A 23,802-nucleotide genomic window follows, 5' to 3' on the forward strand; every position below is an offset into this window, starting at 1 on the left:
CCCCCCCCCCCCCCACCCCCGGCCTGCTGGTCTCCTTCAACGGTGTCAGGCCTCAGCGGATGGGCCGGAGACGCGCGAGAAGGCAACGGAGACAGCAGGCGGCCACACTCCCCACACCCTGGATCCTGACCGCTTAGGCTTGAATTATTACTTAATATTGGCTCTCCATGGAGCTTCCTCTGCATCCTCAGACCTGAGGAAATGAAAGTGCTTCTTCCATGTTCTCCCCTGGCACCCACTGCCAAGTGCACTGCATGGAGGAACAAATAATCGCTCCCTTTTAAAACGAAGGACCTTGAAGCCAGGGACGGTGGCAGACTTGCCCAAGCAGCCAGGTGAGGGTGAGGCAGGGCTTCTGAGCACCGACAACAGGGTGACGAAAGGCCTTCAGAGGTGGCCTGGGGAAAGTCTCACAGGAATGGGACAGGAGACGCCTGGGAAGGCACCTGTGGGAGGGGCTCCCTTCTCCCCTCCCCCTCAGAAAAGGGACTGGCCGATGCCACCTGACACTAGAAGAGAGCTATACCAGAGCCTGGGCCAAGAATCTCCATCTGGTACTTTCTACTGCATCACGGACTGTCTCTGGCCTCACAAGACCCCTCTGGGAACTTAAGGAATCTAGAACCCAAAGGACATTGGCCAGCTCTCCCCACCTTTCCTGACCTCTCTATTGTCCCAGGGGAGACCCCCTCCAGGCTCGTGAGGGTTCCCCTACTCCCCGAGCCATGGTACACAACCCCAGGGCATCCTTCGGCCACCAAGGCACTCTTCTTTACATTAAGGGACATTAACTTCACACCTCATCATTATCACCCACGCCACTGAGACAGTGAGAAACACCGTCTCCAGGCAGCATGAATTAATGAGGCCACAGCACCCATAGTGATATCCATAGACCACTAGCACGTGGTGCTAGTCACTGCTGGTGACAAAGTCATAATGCATAGCCTGGTTACAGCCAAGCCCAAGGGAGTAAGAGGTCAGTTCTCCGAGCAGTGGGGGCAGGACACATTCTGGAAAGGTTTCGTGGAGGAGGCATCCTTTAAGCTGAACCCTGAGAACTGTGTCTGTCACACAGACTGGATGGGGAAGGCATCTTAGGGAGAAAACACCTTGAACGAAGACAGAGCAGCACGTGGCATGGGCATGGTGAGTAGGCAGCTCCACAAGGCTGGAGACCCAGGGGGTCAGGGAGAAGCGCGGTGAGTGATAAATCCAGACAGAGAGGCACAGCCTAGGTCACAGAGAATTCTGAGACCAAACTCAAAGTGTGCATCCTGCCCTGAAGGTCAATACGTGGGGAGCCACTGAAGGATTCTAAACCAGAGAGTAGCGTTGGAGCTTTCCCTTTTAATGGCTGTGTGACCCCAGACAAGATACTTAACCTCCCTGTGTCCCAGTTTCCATATCTGTGAAATGGGGATAATGAAGGTATCTTTTTTTATACAGTTTTTAGGGAGATTTTTTAAGAGATTATGCTTGTAAAGAGCTCAGGACAGTGACTCACACATAGTAAATGTTCCACACATCATAAACTCATCATTGGTGTTTTAGAAAGATCACCCTAGTTTCTAAGTAGAGAATAAGGCAGAAGGGAATGGGAGTGGACCCAGAGGGCCACATAAGAGACTATGGCCACAGTCGAGGTGTGAGTGAAGTGATCATGGCCTGAGCCAGCATGGAGGCATTGGAGAAGGATGGCACAGGACTGGAACAGGGAATGTTAAGGACAGAGAACCCTCTGGAATGAGTGGCTCTTGGCAAGTGGGGGTGGTGAGGGAGAGGGAGGAATGTGGATTTGCCTGCTAGTCATGGAGATAGAAAATACCGCTTGGGAGACCGGACAGGGGAATGATTCAGTGTTTGTTGACATGTTGCGTTTGAGAATGTTCTCTACCCAGGAGGGAGCAGGGTAGCTAGGCTGGAGAAAGGTCACCCGGGGAACAGTGAGAGTCAGCAGCACAGAGCCGGCAGCTGATGCCATCAGAGAAGACAGTGGCTTCAGATGGCTCAGGGGCTGGGGGTAGCCTCAGAGAGAAGCCTGCCAGGATGTTTGAGACGGTGGGGTGAGGCCTCCCATCACCCACAACCAAAGCAGGAAGTAGACCCTTGAAGTTCTTGACTGATCTGTCATTAAGAATGCTGTTTTTCTGGAAATTGAACGTTATTTTCCATGTCTTAGAAGAGGTTAAAAATAAAAGTGGATAATCACCTCTTGACATGATCTATTTTCTAAACACAGATTTTCATACCTTGGGTAACAGGATCCCTTTAATGGTTGAAATTTGAAACAAGGCATTATCCCATCCCATGGCCTTTCCAGACACAACGTAAATGCTCCGTCCTCTACCCACTCTTCCTCTCCTACCCAAGGCAGCCGTCGTGGAAATTGTTCTGAATTATGTTCCACAGCAAAAGAAATGAGACATAATTTTTTTGGCAAAACAAATCTCCCAACCTGCCTACATTAGAATTACCTGTAGAGTAAAAAAAAAACAAAAACAAAAACAAAAACAAAAACCCTACACAGGCCCTTCCTTAAAGCTCTCAGAATCTCATGGGAAACTTGCTGCGAGGCCAGGATCAAGAACCTTCGGGAATGGTTTCCTCATCTGGGTGTCCTGGGCGCTGGTCACTGAGGGGATGACACCATCACAGACCTGAGTTGGAGAAGGGCAGTCCCCGGCTGTCCCATGAAGGTGCAATGAAGGCGCTCCTCTGGCCCCAGACCTTATGACAGGAGCCTGCTCTAGCTTGGTTTGCCAGGCCTGAGGGAGTTGGCTAGGGTTAGCTCTCCACATCTCTTCTAGACCACCGATGTCTCAAGTTGTGTGGAAAGGATTCTGAGTTAAAGTTTCGGCTCCTTCTTATCCCAGCCAGCCCTCTGTGATTAAAAAAAAAAGACTCCCTGGAATATTCTTTCTGGTTAGAGAGTGTCCCTTCAGTGATTTCTGTTGGATAAGCCTCTGGGACAATCGGCTCATTATTCTCTTCTACCTTGCGTGACAGTTGTCCTGTCCCATCCTCGTCACTATTGACATTTGGTGCCGTGTCATTCTTTGCTGCAGAGCACTGTCCTGTGCATTGGAGGGTGTTAGCAGCACCTCCAGCCTCTACCCACTAGATGCCATTATCTGTACCCCCTCCAGTTGTGACAATCAAAAATGTCTCCAGATATGGCCAGATGCCCCCTGGGGGCCCACATCACCCCTGCTTGAGAATGAGTCCTCTAGGGAAAGAGCTGGAGGGCTGTGTTCATAGGGAGGTTGGCTTTTTGTTTTCTTCCAGAGCTTGTCCCAGCCTGGCACTTGGGAGTCGCTCTCTTGGTGACCGTGAGGTGAGCCCCTGTCCGTGCAGTGGCTCCCACTGACAGATGTGGGGAGGAGAGGGCTTTGTGAGATGGTGAGGTAGGATGTTTCCCCCGATTGTTGCCCTTCCCTCCTCCCACTCAGGCATGGGGCTGGTCCTGCGTTTCTGTTTCTGGAGAGACTTGTGCCTAGACTTTTGCTTCTAAAGTCCATTGAGGTGAACGAGGTTTGAGAACAAAAGACTTTCCTCTGGGTTAAGAAAAGATCTCCAGGGATTTAGGCAGGAGGTAAGAGACAGATCAGTGGGTCCCAGGAGTCTTCCGAGGCTGTGGCTGGAAATGACACACCAGGAGACTTGGCCCTGGGCAGGGGCCCACGGGCTTGGCTAAGACCTTGGGCCCCAACTGTGGCAGAGAAATGGCAGAGACTCCTAGTCAAAGACAATGGCCATCCGAGTGGATGGGGGGGCTGATGACCAGCAGGACCCTCTGGAAACCTAAGCATTTCATAAGATCCCTTGTACAAACTATGGAGGACTCGGGGAAGAAAAACCAAGAATGACTGAGCTGGAAGACGAAATCTAGGTGACTTATTGAAAATAAAGAGATGCCATTATTTCTGGCACACCTGACTTTCTGGCCTCGGATCTGTACCACGATAAGTATAAAGTGCCAAATTAATAATAATAATTGTTGAGTGCCTATTATGTACCAGACGCTCTCCTTTTAGCTTGTGGTGAATTGTCTCCTAATTTTCACATTATTCCTCTTAGTAAGCTCCCTTGTGACTGCCAAGTTAAGAGATAAGGCATTCGGAGACATAGTCCAACTGGATGACGCACTCAAGGTCTCGCACACCTGAGTGGTGAACGCAGAATAACAACAGCAAACATGTACAACACTGCATCAGGTGCCATATCCTGAGCCTTACAAGCACTAATTTACTTAACCTTCACAACAGCCTAATGAGGTTGGTTTTGTCACCACTACAGAGAAACAAATGGAGACACAGTTTACATAAATTGTCCAAGTCCTTCAGCTCATAGTCGGTAGACTTGGAATTTGAACTTGGAAAGCCTAGCTGCAGAGTTAGTGCATCTAATCACTAAGCCATGCTTCCCAGACCCTAGGACCTCAGCTCTTAACCATACACTGCTGGATGGGTACCTAGATATTCACAGATGACCGTGTGGTAAAACAGGGTTTGGGTAGGAACCAAAGGATCCTTAGAACGAGAAAGGCTTGTTTGTGTTCCAAAAAGAAGAATCAGGCAAAGCTATGAGTTGTTGGCCTAGCTCTGGAATTTACAACTAATAACTGAGCTCAAGACCAAGTTCCCCCCCCCCCAAGAAGTTATTAGCTTTCCTTATCTCTAAAGTGGGGACACCAGAGCTGATCTGAGGATTGATGACTGAGGAGACCATCTGCTTATAATGTGTCCGCTAGGGACAGTAACCACCCGGAGCATACAGACAGGAAAAGACAGGGAAGGAGAAAAGAAACCATATCACAGAGAAACAATGGAAGGAATTGAAAATGTTCAACTGGGGGAAGTTCCAGGGGGAACACAGGTGTTTTCAACGACCCTGAGGATCTGGGGTCGGTATCTCACGAGACTTCGCAGTTTGTTTTCAGCCACCCAGAGGGCTTTGGGCTCATGTTTTCTCAGTTCCTGTCCCAGAGCAGGCTCCCCAGTGAGTGGACTTTGTTTAGACGCTGATTTGAACGAATGGCAAAGGCAGTTGGTGGGGTTTTCTTTTTGTTTTAGATAACAAGAGAAATATAAATTTGGATTTGATAGTCCGTGAAATCAACAAATTCATGTTATTTTTAATAGGTGTGATTGTGGCCCTGTAGTTTAGCGAGAAAGTGCTCTGCCCCCGGCCCCCACCCCCCACCTTTTTAAAAAAGATGGACGTAAGAGTGAAATGACTTATTACGTGGGGTTTGGGCTACAACTTCAGCAAAAATAGGTTGAGCTAGATGAAACAGGTGTGGCGAAACTGGGTGATGATGCCATTGTTTATTGTGTCTTCTATCTTTTTATTATGTTTGGAAATTTTTACAATAAAAAGTAACAAATTTATCCACATGTGATTTTTACCCATAGGTATTTTGACAAGTAAGAACTACAGAAGTTAGATGGCTAACCTTGACCCTCAGATTTCTTGATGTCTCATGTAATGGAGTCCAGCAGCATATAGAGGCAGGGATCCGGGCGGAGCCCCCACCTCCACTCATTTGTACACTTGTGTCAGCCTCACCTGAGGCGTCTTTAAGAACACATCCCAGGCAAGTCAAGCAACATTCTCTACAGGGATAAATAAAAATCCTTGCTTGTAGCAATATACAGCAGTGCTTAGTATGGTAACTTTTGTACCAGAAAGGGTGTAACAGATAGATGTCAGGATGCATATAAAATACATATAAAGACGTATTTGTATTTTCCAAAAGAAACAATGGAAGGATAACCCCAAAAGTAATGAAAATGGTTATCATAGAGGAAGGGAGGGAACAGGGTGGGGAGGTGGAACTGAAGCTTCTCTAACGGTATTGATATTAAACATTACATTTTACGTGATTTAAAAAATCAGACTAAAAAAGAAACTACCTGGCCACGTATTTTGACTTTGGATCAATAGAAATGTTTTACACAAGTTAAATATAAAACGAGTAAAAAGCAATCTCTAAAACCTGAAAACCTGGGCATCTGGGTGGCTCAGTCAGTTAAGCATCTGACTTGGGCTCAGGTCATGTTCTCTCAGTCCATGGGTTCGAGCCCCACCTCAGGCCCTACACGCGGAGCCTGGAGCCTGCTTCAGATTCTGTGTCTCCCTTTCTCTGCCCCTCCCCCACTCATGCGCACGCGCGCTCTCTCTCTCTCTCTCAAAAATAAACATTAAAAAAACAAATAAAATAAACCCCCCGAACCACTGAAGCAAACCTAACTGTACATCAAGTTGGAGGCATAGCCACACAGAAAAAAAAAATAATAATAACTTTAAAGGCCTTTAAACTCAGTATTTTGACTGTATATCCCTAGAAGTCTTTAAATTGAAACATTTTTGCCCCCCTCATTGGGCATTTGGCAGTGTTCACGGGCTATTTTTGCTTGTCACAACTGGAGGGTTGCTGCTGGCCCAGAAATGAGCAGAGGGTAGAGACTGCCAGGCACAGGTGTGTTCCCACAATAAAGACTTATCCAGCCCAAAAATGTAGTGCCGAGGTCGGGAAATCCTGCCCTAAAGGGATATATTGCAAAGGCAAAAAGAACAGAACGTTATCTTTTCAAGATCACAATCTCCGTATACTGCTAACAATATCGGCATCCCTCTTGTTGTTTGAAATGTTTAGCGGCACACTGTAAGGTAAAGTGAGCAAGTGATTATGTTGACGTCATCAGGATTCAAGCGTTGGCGCACAGGAGAAAGAGACGCAAGAATACAAGTGCAGAGAAATCACGTGAAAATTCTGCCATCGTGACTGCCTCCCTGTCTGGCGCCTCAGGGCGCCTCAGCCTTTCTCTCTCTCTCCGGGATGTCTGGCCATCAGGGCCTCTGCAGGGACATCTCAGGCCGCTCACTGCATAGTGGTCTCAGAGGCCAGGCCAACTTGTGACAGGGCACTGGCTTCCCAGGGGCGGCCAGCAAAACCCAGGCCAGGAAGGGCCATGCCCAAGGTCGCACGCCATCACTTGCGCCAAGTTCCAATGGTCGCGGCAGTCCCGCGGCCTGCCTGGCTTCAAGGAGGTGGTGAGACAGACTCTACCTCTCCGTGCAGAAGTGGCCAGTTCACAGTGCAGAAGAGCATTCAGGATGATAGGTATCGTGTTGCCAGCTTCAGAAAATGCCATCAGCCACAGCGAGGCGGTGGATGGGGACAGAGCGGGGCCGGCTTCCCCACCGGTGGCTACAAACAGGGCTTCTGACTCGAGGAACCTCGGGGCTCGGCAAATTCCCAGCCCGCTTTCCTTCCACCCGCCGTTAGCCTACTGACTAACCCATTAAGATTCATCGAGAGTCTTCCCGAACTCTCTGGGTTATTCCTGATTTCCAGACACACCTGCATTTCCCCCTGGGGGAAGCTAGTCCAGGCCGGTTACCTGGGAGAGGAAGCCCACAGCTGCCTGTGTATTTAAAGGGGCTTAGGCTTGGAAATCCCCATCCACCTGCTGCTTCTCCTGATCCGGGTCCTCACAGCCAGGCTGCCACTGAGAGAGAAGCGGCAGGGCCAGGAAAACTTCTCTCAGCAGCACCGAGCGCCTGCACTGCTCCGCTCCACCTTCTGGCCCACATCTGCCTCTCGCCTTCCTGCACCAAAACCTGGGAAAGCTGGAGGCAGGAGGTCCCTCCAGGAACTCTGGGCAGATGGGCGCAGGAAGCATAGGAGGTTGGAGGGGCCCAGTTGCAAAGGAACAGATGTCATCCAAGGGCTTTGTCATCCTGACAGCTTCTCCAAACATGGGGAGACCTGCAGCTTTGTGGGCACGGTGCTCATCCATGCTCAGAAAACTCTAGAAATGAATATGTGTGTGAAGGGAAGAGCCAGTTGGAGAAAGTGGGGTCAGGTGGGGGAGTGGGGGACTGTGCATAAGAATCGGGGTGGTGTGGAGGATGGTGGCCTCTGCCCTCTCCCACCTCCCTCCAGGGGTCAAGGGTTTTCCTGGGAGCCTGTTCATTTCCCCTCTTTCAGCTGGGGGCCTAACTCCACACTCAGAGGCTGTCAGCTGCCCCATCAGGGCAGGAGAGGAGAGAAGAAGTTTGTCCTCAGCTTCCTGTGGGTGAGACCAGGGAGAGGGCTGTGGCAGGAGCAGACCACACTCAGGTGGGCTACTATCAGTGTCGAAGAGGAAATAATGCTTCCTTGTCTCTGTTCGGTTTCTATCCTGGTCCACTCTGATCTGATCGTCCAAAGTAACAGTGAACTCCTGGTAAGGGGGCAGTTCAAGAGACATGGCCTGGGTTTTAACAAATTTTTTTTTTTTTTTAAAGACAGAGAGAGTGCGAGCAGGGGAGGGGTAGAGAGAGAGGGGGACACAGAATCTGAAGCAGGCTCCAGGCCCCGAACTGTCAGCACAGAGCCCGACGCGGGGCTCAAACCCACGAACCGTGAGATCATAACCTGAGCCAAAGTTGGACGCTTAACCAACTGAGCCACCCAGATATCCCAAAAAATCTTATTAAATGAAACTAGAGGGGCGCCTGGGTGGCGCAGTCAGTTAAGCGTCCGACTTCAGCCAGGTCACGATCTCGTGGTCCGTGAGTTCGAGCCCCGTGTCAGGCTCTGGGCTGATGGCTCAGAGCCTGGAGCCTGTTTCTGATTCTGTGTCTCCCTCTCTCTCTGCCCCTCCCCCGTTCATGCTCTGTCTCTCTCTGTCCCAAAAATAAATAAACGTTGAAAAAAAAAATTTTTAAATGAAACTAGAAGTAAATGTTACTTAGTAGTTCCATCTTTACCAAGCCTTCCAGGTCCTAAAGAGCACTGTTGTCCCTGCTGGTGGCCAAATGTCCTGGGTCTCTTTCATTTCTTTTTGCCAAACACACTTTCCCCTTTGGTCTAATAGCACCTCCCTCATTTTGGGTGGGGAGTGAAGGAACGCTGACTCTTCTGCCCTTTATGTGGTCCTGACCAGGTCCCCCATCATGATGCTCAACACTATGGTGGACAAATGACTCAGGCTAACCAAAGATCTCCATCTCCTGGGTATAATGACTGATTCAGGGTAGGCAGGTGACATAAACCGGGCCAATCAGGAACGTCTCTAAGATTTTACGCATGGGTGCTGGAAGCGATCATGTGCGTCCTCCTCTAAAATCAGGACTCCGCAGGCTTAGCAATGCTGGCGGGGCTGGCCTGGGAATAAACCTGGAACACAACACAGCCGGCAGATGGAGAGTGAGAGAGATCTGATGACACCATCTGAGTCCCTTGTGGGGTGGGGTGACGGGTCTAAGGAGCTTTAGCAAAAAATAAGACTTTGTCCCCAAGCTTTTCTCAAGCACCACTATCCAGAGTTGTCTGCCACGTGGCAGCAGGAAAGACAGAACTAAGGATGTTGCCTTCCTACTCAAGCTATTTATTCAGATGGACTTGGGGCAACTTACATGGAGACATGGGGGCTGGGCGGAGCACAGAGGTCAGTAAATAAGGTTTTTAGACTAAACCTAGGCCAAACTAGATCTCGGCTGTCCTTCCTTATTTGAGCAGATAGACTTAAAGCCTACGTGGGCCTTCTTAGGGAATTTTATTGCCCCGGAAACTACAGGGCTGACCTGACAAAGCCCTTGACCCAGACGCAGGTCTAGGCTCCACCCCCACACCTGCAGGAAGGGACAGTGAAGGCACTGCAGCCCCCACAAGGGGCGTAGACTTTAACTGCCATCCCAGGAGGACAAGGCAGACCCTCCCAAGGGGAAAAGTCAATAGCCACAGGGCATGTCAGCCAAGAGAGGTTCCCCTGGAGGCAGAACCAGGGTTGCCAGAGGGGCCCCTCACATGACTCACTTGCTGGCAGAGAAGAGAGTCTTTTCTGTTCCTACCCAAAGGGATTTGATCATTGCTCTGACACAAAGACTTATGTGCGTTTTCTTTTATCCCTCTTCCGAATGGGACTTTTTACTGCACTTGCCCTGTTCCTATCCGGCATTGGTTGCCCATTGGTGCAGAAAAGTTGGGGGAGTTGTTTCTTCAAGTTTGTGGTACCAGTAGGAACCACACTGCCCCTGATTGCTTACCACTCGGGAGCTCCTGGTCGAGCTAATCAAAGCATCTGGGCTTTGGGGCTCATCCCCCTTGGAGAAGGGGTAAATGTGTCTATGTGTGAGAAGACAAGGACCCATAAACACTTGGTGGCCAGAAGCATGGAAAGCGGCAGGCACTGTCAGACATCACCCCTAGTTCTTCCCTGCTTTTAGACTAATAAGACACTCAGGTTTTTGTCTGGGCACCTGGCCAGGCTATTTCCAGCCTCCCTTGCTGCTAGTGTGGCCGAGTGCTCAAATGAAAATGAGCAGAAAATGAGCAGAAGTGATATAAACAACCTTGGGTTAAGCTCCACCCCCCACCCCCGCTGCTGGAATTCAGATGTGCTGTCACACCGCTTTGGACCGTGCAGTCAAGGAGGATCCGAGGAAGGGCTGGATCAGAACTCCCAAACCCACAAACTTTTCCTCTGGGGGCTTCTCCAAATTCAGCAACTCTAAGAAAGGGTAGAAATCATATCCTATAAAAGTTACGCTAAGGGGCGCCTGGGTGGCTCAGTTGGTTAAGCGTCTGACTTCGGCTCAGGTCATGATCTCACCGTCCGTGGGCTCTGTGCCGACACCTCAGAGCCTGGAGCCTGCTTCAGATTCTGAGTCTCCCCCTCTCTCTCTGCCCCTCCCCCGTTCATGCTCTGTCTCTCTCTGTCTCAAAAATAAACATTAAAAAAAAAAAATTAAAAAAAAAAAGTTACTCTAATACCGGAAAGATAAAAAAAAAAGCAATAGCCCTGGGAAGCTGTAAATTAAGAAGATTAAAACAAAGAAAATAAACAAATGTAACTGCATGAAACTAGCCCTTTTATTTCTGGTGTTAGCAGCACAAGGGTATTAGACGACTTTTCGGGTGGGCTACGTATTAGTCAGGGGAGACCGTTCTCATTCTTACCCTTGCTCTCCCTCTGTCTGTAAAGCGCCTGATAGAATTAGCTAAGGATGCAGAATGTTCTCAGAAGTCTGGCGTTATAAAGAGCAGAAGTGGCTAAAACACACCCATAGTGCAGCCCGTGGCCCCCCAGAACTCCCGAGAGGAATACTGGAAATACTATACTCAGGGTTGGGGGACTGACAGACTTAGGTTCACTTCCAGGGCACCACAGCCCCTGTGTGTGAGTGCTTTGCTACAGGATTAAGTATTGTCATTCTGGAAAAATCAGCACCAACGATCCATGCCCACAATTGAAATAAGCTCACGGGCCACCTCCTAGGTTCTGAGCCACACAGACTGAGCAAGACTCCACCTCATAGGAGAGAAGAGGAAAACACAGCTCATCTCCACTCTGGCTTTCCAGTGTCTCAGAAAACCGTTCTTCCACGGTGTAATCTTTTCTGTAATCAACGTGGCATTTTGTGCACACGTTGTCTGCTTGGTAAGGTGTTGAGAGCACGTAAAAGAATCTCATTTATTAGATTCATCGTTTTAATGATTTGTTTATGTAAGAGCTTGATTGCAAATTTGTAATCAATGTTTAAACGTCCGGGGAAATTTAAAGTTAAGTTTTTATGCTTTAGTTGATTATGTGTAAGTAGCGAATAAATATTTAGAAACGTGAATGCCAGATATCAAAGGGAGTGTTGTTTTAGAGATTAATGAGTTGGCACATTTGTTACATAAAAGACAGGTAAGTTTTTCTCTCGGATTTAACAGCACTTGGAAAGTAATGCCATGCCTAGCCAAGCATAAGTGTGATAAAAGCTCGTTTATTAACTTCTGGGAGTCTCTGTTTCCTCATCTCTACAGACAACGGGTTGGATTCAATCATTGCTAAGCCTTCATCTCTAAGACACTGGATTATTATTAAAATTCAAGAGCTGTTTTGTTCACGTGATACCACATTTTTACCATCCTGGAGCCATCAGTCGCACAGATAAATGAAGTCCTACCCTTCATAATGACTTAGACTTCCAGCATGCCTTCATTCTTTTATAATATCCCAGCTGCCTCTGTGTAAATAGACTGTCAGCGTTTCATCAAGGCACATGGCTCATTGATAGGTTTGCCAGGCACACTTACAATCAAAACTCAGCCCGTCTAGCAGATAATTACCAGCTTCAGCGCATCTCAGCTGCTGTAGTACCCTTTCTTATTCTGTGCACCAGCTTCCCACCACAATGGAAAACAAAAACAAAAACAAAAACAAACCCCCCCCCCCACACACACACACAAAACCGCCCGATTCTTATGACATCTCCATCACAGTTTCACAAAGGCTGAACGTTTGGAAAGTGTTTCCCGGTTTACAATTTCCTTTTTTCACAACCACCCTTGTTTTGCAGATGAACTAAAGCTCCAAGAGGCCAGGTTGACTCCTCAAAATCACACAACTCGTCAGTAGCAGGTCAGGACTGAAACCCAGGCTTCAGCCCAATGGCTTTTCTAGAAACGTACCCCCAATTTATAGCAACAGCTATGGACCACGTAGGGTTGCCAGGAAACAGCCTTCCACGTTGCTTGAACGTTTCATGGAGGCCTCCAGTTGTATAGAACAGCAACACTAATTCTAATACCTCCTTTTTTTTTTTTTTTAATTTTTTTTTCAACATTTATTTATTTTTGGGACAGAGAGAGACAGAGCATGAACGGGGGAGGGGCAGAGAGAGAGGGAGACACAGAATCCGAAACAGGCTCCAGGCTCTGAGCTGTCAGCCCAGAGCCCGACGCGGGGCTCGAACTCACGGACTGCGAGATTGTGACCTGGCTGAAGTCGGACGCTTAACCGACTGCGCCACCCAGGCGCCCCTAATACCTCCTTTTCACTATATCAGCTCTGGCAAAAGGTCTCTAAAGACGGGGCAGAAAAAATTTAAAAAAAGAGAAACAACCGTGGGCTTAATTAAAATGTGTCAATAAAGAGAATGAAGAGGAGCTCTAAAACGTCAGTGCCCTTCCGCCAGCTGTCTGGCCCTAGTGCCTAACTCTGCTAGGGCGCTAGGGAGGAGTGTGTTTCTTCCCTCTCAACTGTTAACTGCCAACTGCTAACTGCTAACTGCCCAGGGTTGCCTTGCTGATGATGTCACGCCTGGCCATGTGACTCGCTTTGGCCAATGAAATGGGAGCGCAGGGGACCTGCCCCGCTACCAACAGAAGCTTTGAAGAGCTATTGTGTATTTCCACTCTCTCTCTTCCCTATATCACGAGATTGGAGTATTCTAGATTGAGGCTGCTCCCACTAGCTTGGTCCCATAACGAAAAGGACATGGAGCAGAATTTCAGCCGATCTGTGAAGATCAAGTCAGGCGAGGGAGAAGTAAACTTTGTTGTAAGCCACTAAAATTTGGGGGATCATTTGTTACTGCAGCAGATGATTTCCCCTAAACTGACAGAGTCAAGCAATGATGCCATTGTATTGGAAATATCTGTCAAGTGTCAGGAGGCTCCTTGAGCAGGTGTTATTGTTTAAGAATTGAGTAAATACCTTGTTTAATGTTTATTTATTTTTGAGAGGGAGACAGAGCATGAGCAGGGGAGGGGCAGAAAGAGAGGGAGGCACAGAATCTGAAGCAGGCTCCAGGCTTCGAGCGTCAGGACAGAGCCTGACACGGGGCTCAAAGTCACAGACGGTGAGATCACAACCTGAGTCAAAGTCAGATGCTTAACGCACTGAGCCACCCAGGCGCCCCAAGCATTGCGTACTTAGTATCTTTCGATCCCAGAACCTATAGCCAAGAGCCCAGCATACAATAGGTCACAAGTGAATCTCTTATGACTGACCTGCTGCGTCAAAGGAGGCTGGATGACCGGTACGATATGAGAATGATACTATGAGTTCAAAATGGAGCACAGATGCCTCAGGATAGATAGAACCCTGCCCTAGTAAAGCTCACGTGGTTACCACTCTGCTCTGATTTCACCAATCCCACTGCTATCCAAGTAATCATATAAGGAGTTGCTGATTACCTCATACCTTAATATCCCACCTTCTATCATCCAAACCTGCACTCCCTAAAACATCACCTCTGGACCTTGCTATCCCCGTCTCCATGAGTCAGCAAGGTCTGTTGACTTGCCAGTAAAACCCAGCAGGAAACATGACGTAAGTACTATCTGCCCTGTCTCAGCCCCTTACATGCAGGCTGTCCCTCCAACCCGCCATGACCTTATGTACTAGAAAAGGCAACAGTGCTGGGCCCGAGTTCACCAAGAAGACACTGTGATGCTTCTTTCTTCGGTCACCCCCTGCTGTTTTCTGCACGGTTCCGTGGCAGCAGAAAAGCATAGTATTCTGGGTACAGTCTAGACAGAGCCAGAAAGCCCTTGATCAAATCTCGATTGCACTATTTGCATGGCACTAAGGCGATGTAGAACTCTGGAACTAGAAGGGCCCTTTCGGGTTATCCCAAGTGTAACGGGGAGAAGCTGGCCTCCACATCCCCACAACAAGCAGTCATTGGATGTAGGCGAGAGCAGGAAGGTCCATTTCTTGAACCCCCTTTTCGCTCTCCAAGCCCCCAGTTACATCCACAGCCTTTCTGCAGTGCAGCCTGTTTGCTGTGACTCTGAACTCAGGAAACTGGCGGGACCATGGCTTGGGAGCAGGAATATGCAAATCGAAAGGACCTATTTGAAAACTTTTCTCCTTGGGGCGCCTGGGTGGCTTAGTTGGCGAAGCGTCCAACTTCGGCTCAGGTCATCGTCTCACAGTTCATGAGTTCGAGCCCCGCCTCGGGCCCTGTGCTGACAGCTCAGAGCCCGGAGCTGCTTCAAATCCTGTGTCCCCCCTCCTCTCTCTGCCCCTCCCCTGCTCATTCTCTCTCTGTCTCTCTCTCTCAAAATAAATAAATACACTTCTAAAAAAACAAAACGAACACAAAAATACTTTCCTCCTTGCTCCTCCTCTACTTCTGACAATAGACTGAGGCATTTCACCAGATTGTGCCCCTAAAAACCTGATCTGAAGCTGTCAGAGGACAGGTCAGTTGTCACCTGCTATATCATAAAGTCCTTGCAGTCATCAGGAACTCTTCCTTCCTGCCACCTGCTTCCTCCTAAACCACAACCCAAATGACTCTGCTGCTTCCAGGGGCAATAGAGGTAACCTACATCCCATTCTTTTCTTAAAAAAAATTTTTAGCATTTATTTTTGAGACAGAGACAGAACATGAACGGGGGAGGGTCAGAGAGAGAGGGAGACACAGAATCGGAAGCAGGCTCCGGCTCCGAGCCATCAGCCCAGAGCCCGACGCAGGGCTCGAACTCATGGACCGCGAGATCGTGACCAGAGCCGAAGTCGGACGCTCAACTGACTGAGCCACCCAGGCGCTCCCCCGTTCTTTTCTTTTCCTGTCCTTAATGACTGACTTCCGGCACCCCTTTCTCCTCTGGATCTTTGTTCCACGTGGGACCCGTCATCTACGGACTCGACCACTCCGTTTCTCTGAGGAGCACTGTTGACAGACTATACAAAACACTGCGCCCAAACAGCGCAATGCCAGGCCCTCTCCACGTTTTGACAGCATGACCTCAAGTTTGCATTAAGGTTCTTAGACTCTGCCACTTTTCTAAGGTCCCACCAAGTTGCCCACGCGAGAGGAAGCTCTTCCGGCAAGGGCCCTCAGAGGCTGCCCCCTCCTGGCGCCAGCCTCTTCTCTCGCTCTGTCCTGACTCTCCCAGGCCACATCCACCGCAGACATTCTTTGACTAGCAACGGGGTAGGGAGCTCATGTCATACCAGGGAACTTGCCCCTGCACAGAAGCTGTGAGGAGTCAAGCCATAGACTGGGGAGTGGCAAGGGGGCGTGGGATGGTGACACGTGAGAGGATGCAAAAGGTCTGGCCAGGGGCCTAACACAGGTCTGTTCTTATAAATCTTGTTCAACTTAAAGTTCCAGAGACTTCGTTGGAAATTTTGGCTCATAACGGTGTTTCTCTGAGGAAACAGAAACAAATGCAAAGGGCAGTTCCGTGAAGGGGGATTCCGTGACACATTTCTACCGAATCTTTTCAAGGGTCTTAGTTCTTAGAAACGTGGAGAAGTCCCAACATGCACGCTGGGTGCCTGGCGCCGTGGGGACAGGAAGAAGACAACCGCATACATTTCCTGTGCTCCAGACCCTGTTCTCAGCACCTTTCACGTATTCACAACACTCCTCCTCATGACCTAGGAGACAGGCTCTGTTAGGCTTGGCCCCACTTTGCTGATGAGGAAACTGAGGTGCACAGGCATCCCAGAGCTTGCCCCAGCGGCAGTTTTGTCGGGTGGCTGCAAAGGGGCGAAGCTGGGTTTCACGTGATACCAACACTTTGGCTACACGGAAAGAAACTTGGAGTCACCTAGGCGCTCGGTTCTCTAGGTCTCTAACTGGGGCTCTCAAAAACCCTAGATAAGTATCATCACCTCCTATTCTACAGATGAGAAAACCATGACTCACAACAATTCAGTGACTTCGCAGTGTCACAGTGCTAGCAAGCCAGGATTTGAATGCTGAGCTGGAAGTCTACCTTTTAAGGCGGATCAGCAAGAGCAAGATATTCCTTTCCTAAGGCTTTCCAGTTTTTCATGGCAGGAAGTGGTAATGAGCCTGTGTGGTGAGCATGAGTACTGCCCTGGGTCCCCACAGATGGCCGCCTTCTGGCTCCAGAGCCTTGGCCAGCAACACTCCCATCTTTGTGCCCATGACCTAGTTTGGCTCACTCAGTTTAGCTCTATGGCCTATTTCTTCCCGAAGAATTATTTCATAACATTTGCCAAGTAACTATGACAGGCTGAGCACATGGCATTCGTGAACTTGGAGATGAAACCAACCCAACGTTCCTTCGCATGTGTGGACCAATATTTGCCATCCGGGTAGAAAGCCAGGAAGGGTTTTTTGTGTTTTTTTTTTTTTTTTTTTCTTTTTACCAGAAGGGAAATTAAGAAGAGTCTCAAACCTGCCCTTTCAGGTTGGTTTCCTTTTTACAACAGCTGCCCTAAATCACAGGCAGTTGGGGCCTGGATTGCTCGACCAGCGCATACAGAAATTTCTACAGCCTATTAGGATAAAGTCTTTCTCGATCCTGCTTTTAGCAATGCATCTTAAGTACGTCACGCTGGTTCCCTATTGCCAATAAAATCCACTGTCCACGTAGGGTCCGGGGGCTGAAATAAAGGCGCGTGAGTTAAATGTTGGTAAGAGACTTAGAAGTGTTAATTAGGCAACTGTAATTCTATACTTTTGAAAGGGCTGAGCCATAAAATGCTGTGATTAAGGGGCTGTCTATACAAGTAAATGGATATAATTACGTGTAAAAGCTCTCTTTCTCCCCCTTTGTGCTCCTCAAGCCCAAACCTGCTAGTTCTAATGTTTCCTTCCTTCCTTTTTTTTTTTTTAACATTCCCTGGGGACTTGGCTGGTTTTCTTCCCCTTAGCCTCAGGCCTCCTACTCTGTCTACTCTTTGGGGGTTACTTATCATCAACTCCACCTGATGGCCCCATTCTCCAGAAACAAATTCATGAGGCTTAAGACTTTCACAGAACATGGGGTTACAAAAAGAACAAATATAGGGAAATTAAAAAGTCTACAAATTTCAGGGTGCCTGGGTGGCTCAATGGGTTAAGCATCCAACTCTTGGTTTTGGCTCAGGTCATGATCTCTCACTTCATGGGTTTGAGCCCTCTGTCAGCACAGAGCCTCCTTGGGATTCTCTCTCTCCCCCTCTCTCTGCTCCTCCCCTGCTCGCTATCTCTGTCTCTCCAAATAAATAAAGTTAATTTTTTTTTTTTAAAGCCTACAAACTTCTTACAGACATGGCGTTTTGTTTTTAGCTCCTAGCTTCCTCTCTAGGTACTTCCTCTATGGGTACTTCCCACTGGGTACTATAGGACTCAACCCTGATGAGGGTGCTAACCCACTGTTAACTCTCCTGACCTGACTCCCACCCTGGACCATCTTTTCAACATCCAAAACAGGACATCTTCCCATACTGATGAGAGTACCTCCAGGCTCTTTACCTGGGCCTCCCGGGCCTCCGTGTTCTGTGCTCTGCTTCCCTAGCCTCACCTCTACCACTTTCCCATTCAGCCTGTGCTCCAGCCCAGTCTAGTCCTCTTGCTGTGCTTTGAACAGCTCCAAGTCTTTCCACCTCAGGGGCTTTGCACTGACTAGCCCTTTTCCCTAGAACACCCTAACTACAAGCTGGCTCCTTCTCATCTTGTGGGTCTCAGCTGAAATGTCACCTCTTCAGAGAGGCCTTCCTGGATTACTTTATCTAAAGGAGGCCTCCCTCATTCCAGCCATTCCATTCCTTATCATATTTCCCTCTTTTATTTTCTTCAAAGCACTTAACCACTACCAGAAATTATCTTGCTTATTCATGTGTTTGTCTCTTGATTGTCCACATCCACCACTAAGCTGGAAACTCCATATGAAGGCAAAGACCATGTCTGTCACACTCACTGTTATCTCCCCAGAAGCAAATCGTGCACATGGGGGCCCTAAAGGAGCATATTGTCTTATTTCACCCGCCACCATCTGGTTAACCAGAGTCACCCTTCATTTCATGTCCAAGAAACCATTGTTGACTATGACCTTTACATCACACACTGGGTTACCTGGACTGTGGTCATTCATTTACTAAGCATCCATGTTAGAAGGCCATGTGCCAGAGGCTATGTTAGGCAATAATTTCACCAAGTCAAAGGAGCGGTAGGTCCTGCCTTCAAAAAGTTTCTAATCTAACGGAAAGGCAGACAAGTAAGTTAGGGCAATCCCTGCAGGATGATCTGGTAGAATACCGAGTGCCAAAAGACAAACAAGTGGGGCATCTCAATCAGACTAGAGGGTTCTGGCCAGGCTTCTAAGAAACGACTCTTGAGCTAAGTTTCTTCATGGAAGAGCTAGAAAGAGAACAGCAGTATATTTTGGGGTGAGCGAGTCCCATGGGCTAGAAAACCATGGTGTGGACACCATGTGTGCTGGGCTGACCTAAGCAGGCAGTGGGCTCTGGGGAAGGTGTGCTAGGCAGGGAGTCTGGGGAACTTGTTTCTGCCTAGTCTGTTTCTAACGAGCCGTGTGACTGTGAGTGGGTCCCCTCCCCTCTGAGTTTCAGATTCTCTCTCTGGCTGGCATTTAGTGAAAACTGAACTTGTCTCAACATTCTAGACCTTCTATTCATTCCATAAGTATTCAGTCTCTATAGTCACTGTCCCCTAACACCAGTTTCCTGGGGGTTCATTTTATGCCCAGCAGAGCACTAAGTGTTCTAAAAAATAAAATTAATGGCAAATGCAGTCTTTGCTCTGGAATGCAGTCACAATTTGGAGAGGGAGAAAACAAACCATAATAAAATTAGGAAAACGAAGCAGTTTAACGCATCTTACATCTTTTGCTAATTGTTTCCCGTGTACTGGTCTTGTGGTGCCATTTACATGCCCTGTGTTCTAATTCTATTTGATCCAGTCTCCCACTTTCTAGCTATAAAACAGTGGCCTAGTTCTTTTACTTTTCTAAGCTTCTATTTCAAGATCTGTAAAGTGAGGAAAGTACCAAACTTACAGGGTTGTTGTGAGGAACGAATGGGTTAGAATATGCGAGGCATTTAGCATAGGGCCTCACACACAGTCTGACTTCGATAATAATTGCATCTTCCATGCTGCTGGACACTGGAATGCACAACAATAGAGATGAAATGTTAAGAACAAGGTTGAAGAGTGATCCATGAAGACTGAGACTATGCACCTTCTGGAAGACCCTTGAGTGAGTTTTTTAAGGAAGTGAGTTGACTGAATTGTTGGTGAAGAATCAGCAGGAACACAGGTAGAAGGCTCTTGTAATGGTCAAGGAGAAGATGAGGTCAGGACTTGAATGGAATGGAAGGAGACACTGTGGAGAATCAATAGGATCTTGATGATGCTCCTAGTTAAGGGCTTTGGTATTTTCTCTGAAGGATCAGGCCACCAGCATTTTTTTGTCCCTCCCAAATACCTGTTGCACAGGCTACATTCCAAGTGCGCGAAGCAGAGGTCTGGGGCTGCCTGCTTCCATCTAGCTCCACTCATAAGATAGAGGATTATGTACATCCTACATGCTAACTTGCCTGTGATCTTGAAGGGTGTCAAGTTCGTGAACGTCAAAGGTAGAACTGTTCCAAGCTAAAGGAGACTAGAGGGCCTTGATAACTAAATGCAGTGTGTGGTTCTGAACCGGATTCTTCTGTGGGAATCACGGACAAAGCTTGAGTGAGTTCTGAGGATTAGATAGTCCTAACTATCAATGTCAAGTTTCTGACTTTAATGCTTGTATTCGGGGTATGCAGAATAATTCCTGAAAAGCCATACTGATGAAGATAAGCAATTGTGGTAGCTTGTCTCCAATGTGACCAACCACCAAGTATTTCTTCTCCCCTGTGCACACAGCCAGAAGTACGGTCTGTTCCTGTGCTCCCTGGAATGTGGCCTAACTTATGACTGCTCTAAGCAACAGAATGCTACTGAAGTCATGCTATGTGACTTCTGAGGCTAGGTCCTAAGAGGCCTTATAGCTTCTGCCAGTGTCTCTTAGAAGTCAACCTCTACCTAAGAAGTCTAAGTGCCTGGAAACCACCGTGCCTGAGGAAGCCCAAGCCAATTCTAGTGAGAATTGCCCCACTGAGCATATCGGGCCCAGAACTCTGAAATACAATAATAAATTGTGTTAACCACTATGTTTGGGATTGTTGCACATTTATATACAATGAGACAGTAGCAATATTTGAATGGTAATGGATTTGTATAAACTTCTTGGTGGTTTTCTCTTTCTTTTTTTGCATGAAGCATATGTTAAGTTCATAATTAAAGAAATCACTTCTTGGGTCACCTGGGTGGCTCAGTCAGTTAAGCATCTGACTCTTGATCTCAGCTCAGGTCTTGATCTCAGGGTCGTGAGTGAGTTCATGCCTCATATTGGGCTCTGCACTGGGCATGAAGCCTATTTAAAAGAAAAAAAGATAAATAAATCACTTCTTTTTCCCCAGTACTTTGAGTTAAGAGTAGCATTGTCTAAATTGTATCTTCCAAGATATGGTTATTTCCACTAGACAGAATAAATTATTCACCATGAGGTCTATAGCATCCAACACAATGGCTCGTTGCAATGGGGGCTTTGTAAGTATTTATTGAATAATTGATGAATGAAAAAGCATTGAATAAATTCTCCAAGGATGGAAGGCTATTTACTTATTCATTCATTTATTACTTAAAGAGATTTATGTTAGTTTCACATCATACTTTTTTCCAACTAGTTCTATACTTTCTTTAAAGATACCCAAAAGGGGTGCCTGTGTAGCTCAGTCAGTTAAGACTCTGACTCTTTCTTGATTTCCTCTCAGGTCATGATCTTATGGTTCATGAGATCAAGCCCTGTGTCAGGCTCTGTGCTGACAGTGCAGAGCCTACTTCGGATTCTCTCTCTCTCTCTCTCTCTCTGTCTCTCTCTCTGCCCTTTCACCCCTTTCCTCAAAATGATTAAATAAACATTAAAAGAAATAATAAAAATACAAGAAAGTGAGGCCATGTGTTGAAGCTAAGATGTATTATTTTTTTCCCCCTATACATTTATCTCTCCATGTGATTTTCCCTCTGCTTCCCTCTGTGACTTCTATTCTAACTACGTGGGCATTTTGCCACCATCCTCCTCCCTTAGTACATGTCTAGGCATAAGTAGCATGAAAACTAGAATCATAAATTAATCTTTTGGGGGAATAAAACTTAAATGACATACTGGGGCGCCAGGCGGCTTGGTCGGTTGAGTGTCTGACTTCGGCTCAGGTCATGATCTCACGGTCCGTGAGTTCGAGCCCCGCGTCAGGCTCTGTGCTGACAGCTCGGAGCCTGGAGCCTGCTTCAGATTCTGTGTCTTCCTCTCTCTCTGCCCCTCCCTGTTCATGCTCTGTCTCTCTCTGTCTCAAAAATAAATAAACGTTAAAAAAAATTAAAAAAAAAAACTTAAATGACATACTAATAGCCCAAATTCATCAATATATACAAAGAATTACACTCGTGATCAGGTAGGATTAATTTCAAGAACACAAAAGATAATAAAACATTAAAAAATTTGTTAATTTTTTTAATGTTTGTTTATTTTTGAGAGAGAGACAGAATACAAGTAGGGGAGGGGCAGAGAGAGAAGGAGACACAGAAACCGAAACAGGCTCTGAGCTGTGAGATCATGACTTGAGCCAGTCGAATGCTTAACCAACTGAGCCACCCAGTTGTTAATATTAATAAAGTATGTTTCACAGATCAAAGGAGAAAAAATATAATCATCCCAGTTTTTAAAAAAATTCTTAGCAAACTGGATCTTGAGGAATACTTACTTCTTTAATATAATAAAAATTTTTACCGAATGAACACTTATTGAGATTCAGCATAGGCAAGTCACTGGTTTAAGTTTTAGGGGTTAAAACATTAAATAAGGCAGGTCCCTGCTCTCAAGAACCTAGATCATGTCCTATTAATCACAAAACATTACCAATTTCCTTTTCTGCAGCAGATTTTCTATCTCACAAGTGGGAATTAATCCAAAGGAAATATTTGAAATTAAGGTATTTCCACAATGCTCATTGCAGTGCTATTTTTAGTAGCAAAACTTTGGTCCTTAATGTCCAACAATAGGGGGACAGTTTTGGAAATTTCTTCACATTAACTCAATGGAATATTATGCATTCATTAATAAATTTCATTCAGTACCCGCAATTCAGTTACCAACAACATGATACATAGACTAAATCACTTGGAAGATGCATAGTAATATTGGATTACTGTATATGAAGTCAAGTTAGTTGTAAAAAGTGGAACAAGGTTTCTCAACCTTATTGTTTGCATCAGATAATTCTTTGTTGGGGGCAGAGTCTGTCTTACGCGTTGCGGGATGTTTATTTAGCAGCACCCTGGCTCCTCCCAGTGGGCCTCTAGTGAACCCCTCTGCTTAGTTTTGACCAAAAATGTCTCCACACACTGCCAAATATCCACTGGGGGGAAAACTTGCCTTTGGTCAAGTGCAACACATATTCAACATACAACACAACTATGTAAAAACCTGTATGTAAACAAATAAAAATGGGAAGAACGATGAAGAAGCAATATTTGCTATGATTATCGGTGGAATTCTGGTTGTAATTTCTTTTCTGAGATTTTCGAATTGTTTTAGCAGTAAACACAGCCCATGTTTAAGATGTGCTTTCTAGGGGCGCCTGGGTGGTTTGGTAGGTTCAGCGTCCGACTCTTGATTTCGGCTCAGGTCATGATCTCACCTTTCGTGGGATCTAGCCCTGCGTCAGACTCTGTGCTGATGGTACGGAGGCTGCTTGGGATTCTCTCTCTCTCCCTCTCTCTCTCTCTCTCTACCCTTACCCCCCTCAAAATAAATAAACAAAAAAACAAAACAACAACAAAAAAAGACGTGCTTTCTAAACAGCCAGATGTAGGAAGAGTTTTCAATTCAAGCATATCAGCAATGCTCTCTGGCTGTGTCAGTTCCCCTGGTGGGCTGATGCGTCATCTTAATTTCCTTTCCATCTCTCCTGAGTTCTAGCACTCCACCAGATGCCTTGGCCAGCTGCACATTTCTTTATATGTGCACTAAGATGATGGACTTCTGCTTACAGCAGTTCCCAGGTGACCCTTCATCATTTCCGGTGCACCTCTGATACCAGCGTGATGATTAATGTTGTGTCACCTTGACTGGGCCACCTGGTGCCTCGATATTTGATCAAACACTGTTCTGGGTGTTTCTGGAGGAGCTTAACATTTAAATCCAGTAGATTGACTAAGCAGATTGCCTTC

General features: G+C 47.1%; 1 long non-coding RNA gene across 1 annotated transcript; it reads right to left on the bottom strand.

Moving 5' to 3' along the window:
• Positions 1 to 11,746: 11,746 nt before the first annotated feature.
• LOC121043214 (uncharacterized) lies at positions 11,747 to 13,513 on the bottom strand. Its single transcript, XR_005796732.1, has 2 exons — positions 12,813 to 13,513; positions 11,747 to 12,573 (listed from the first exon to the last, which is right to left on the bottom strand). It is a non-coding gene; the product is annotated as an uncharacterized LOC121043214 (long non-coding RNA).
• Positions 13,514 to 23,802: the final 10,289 nt, after the last annotated feature.

Source organism: Herpailurus yagouaroundi, unplaced genomic scaffold (assembly GCF_014898765.1).
Source record: "Herpailurus yagouaroundi ecotype Mexico unplaced genomic scaffold, PumYag 186, whole genome shotgun sequence".
NCBI lineage: Eukaryota > Metazoa > Chordata > Mammalia > Carnivora > Felidae > Herpailurus > Herpailurus yagouaroundi.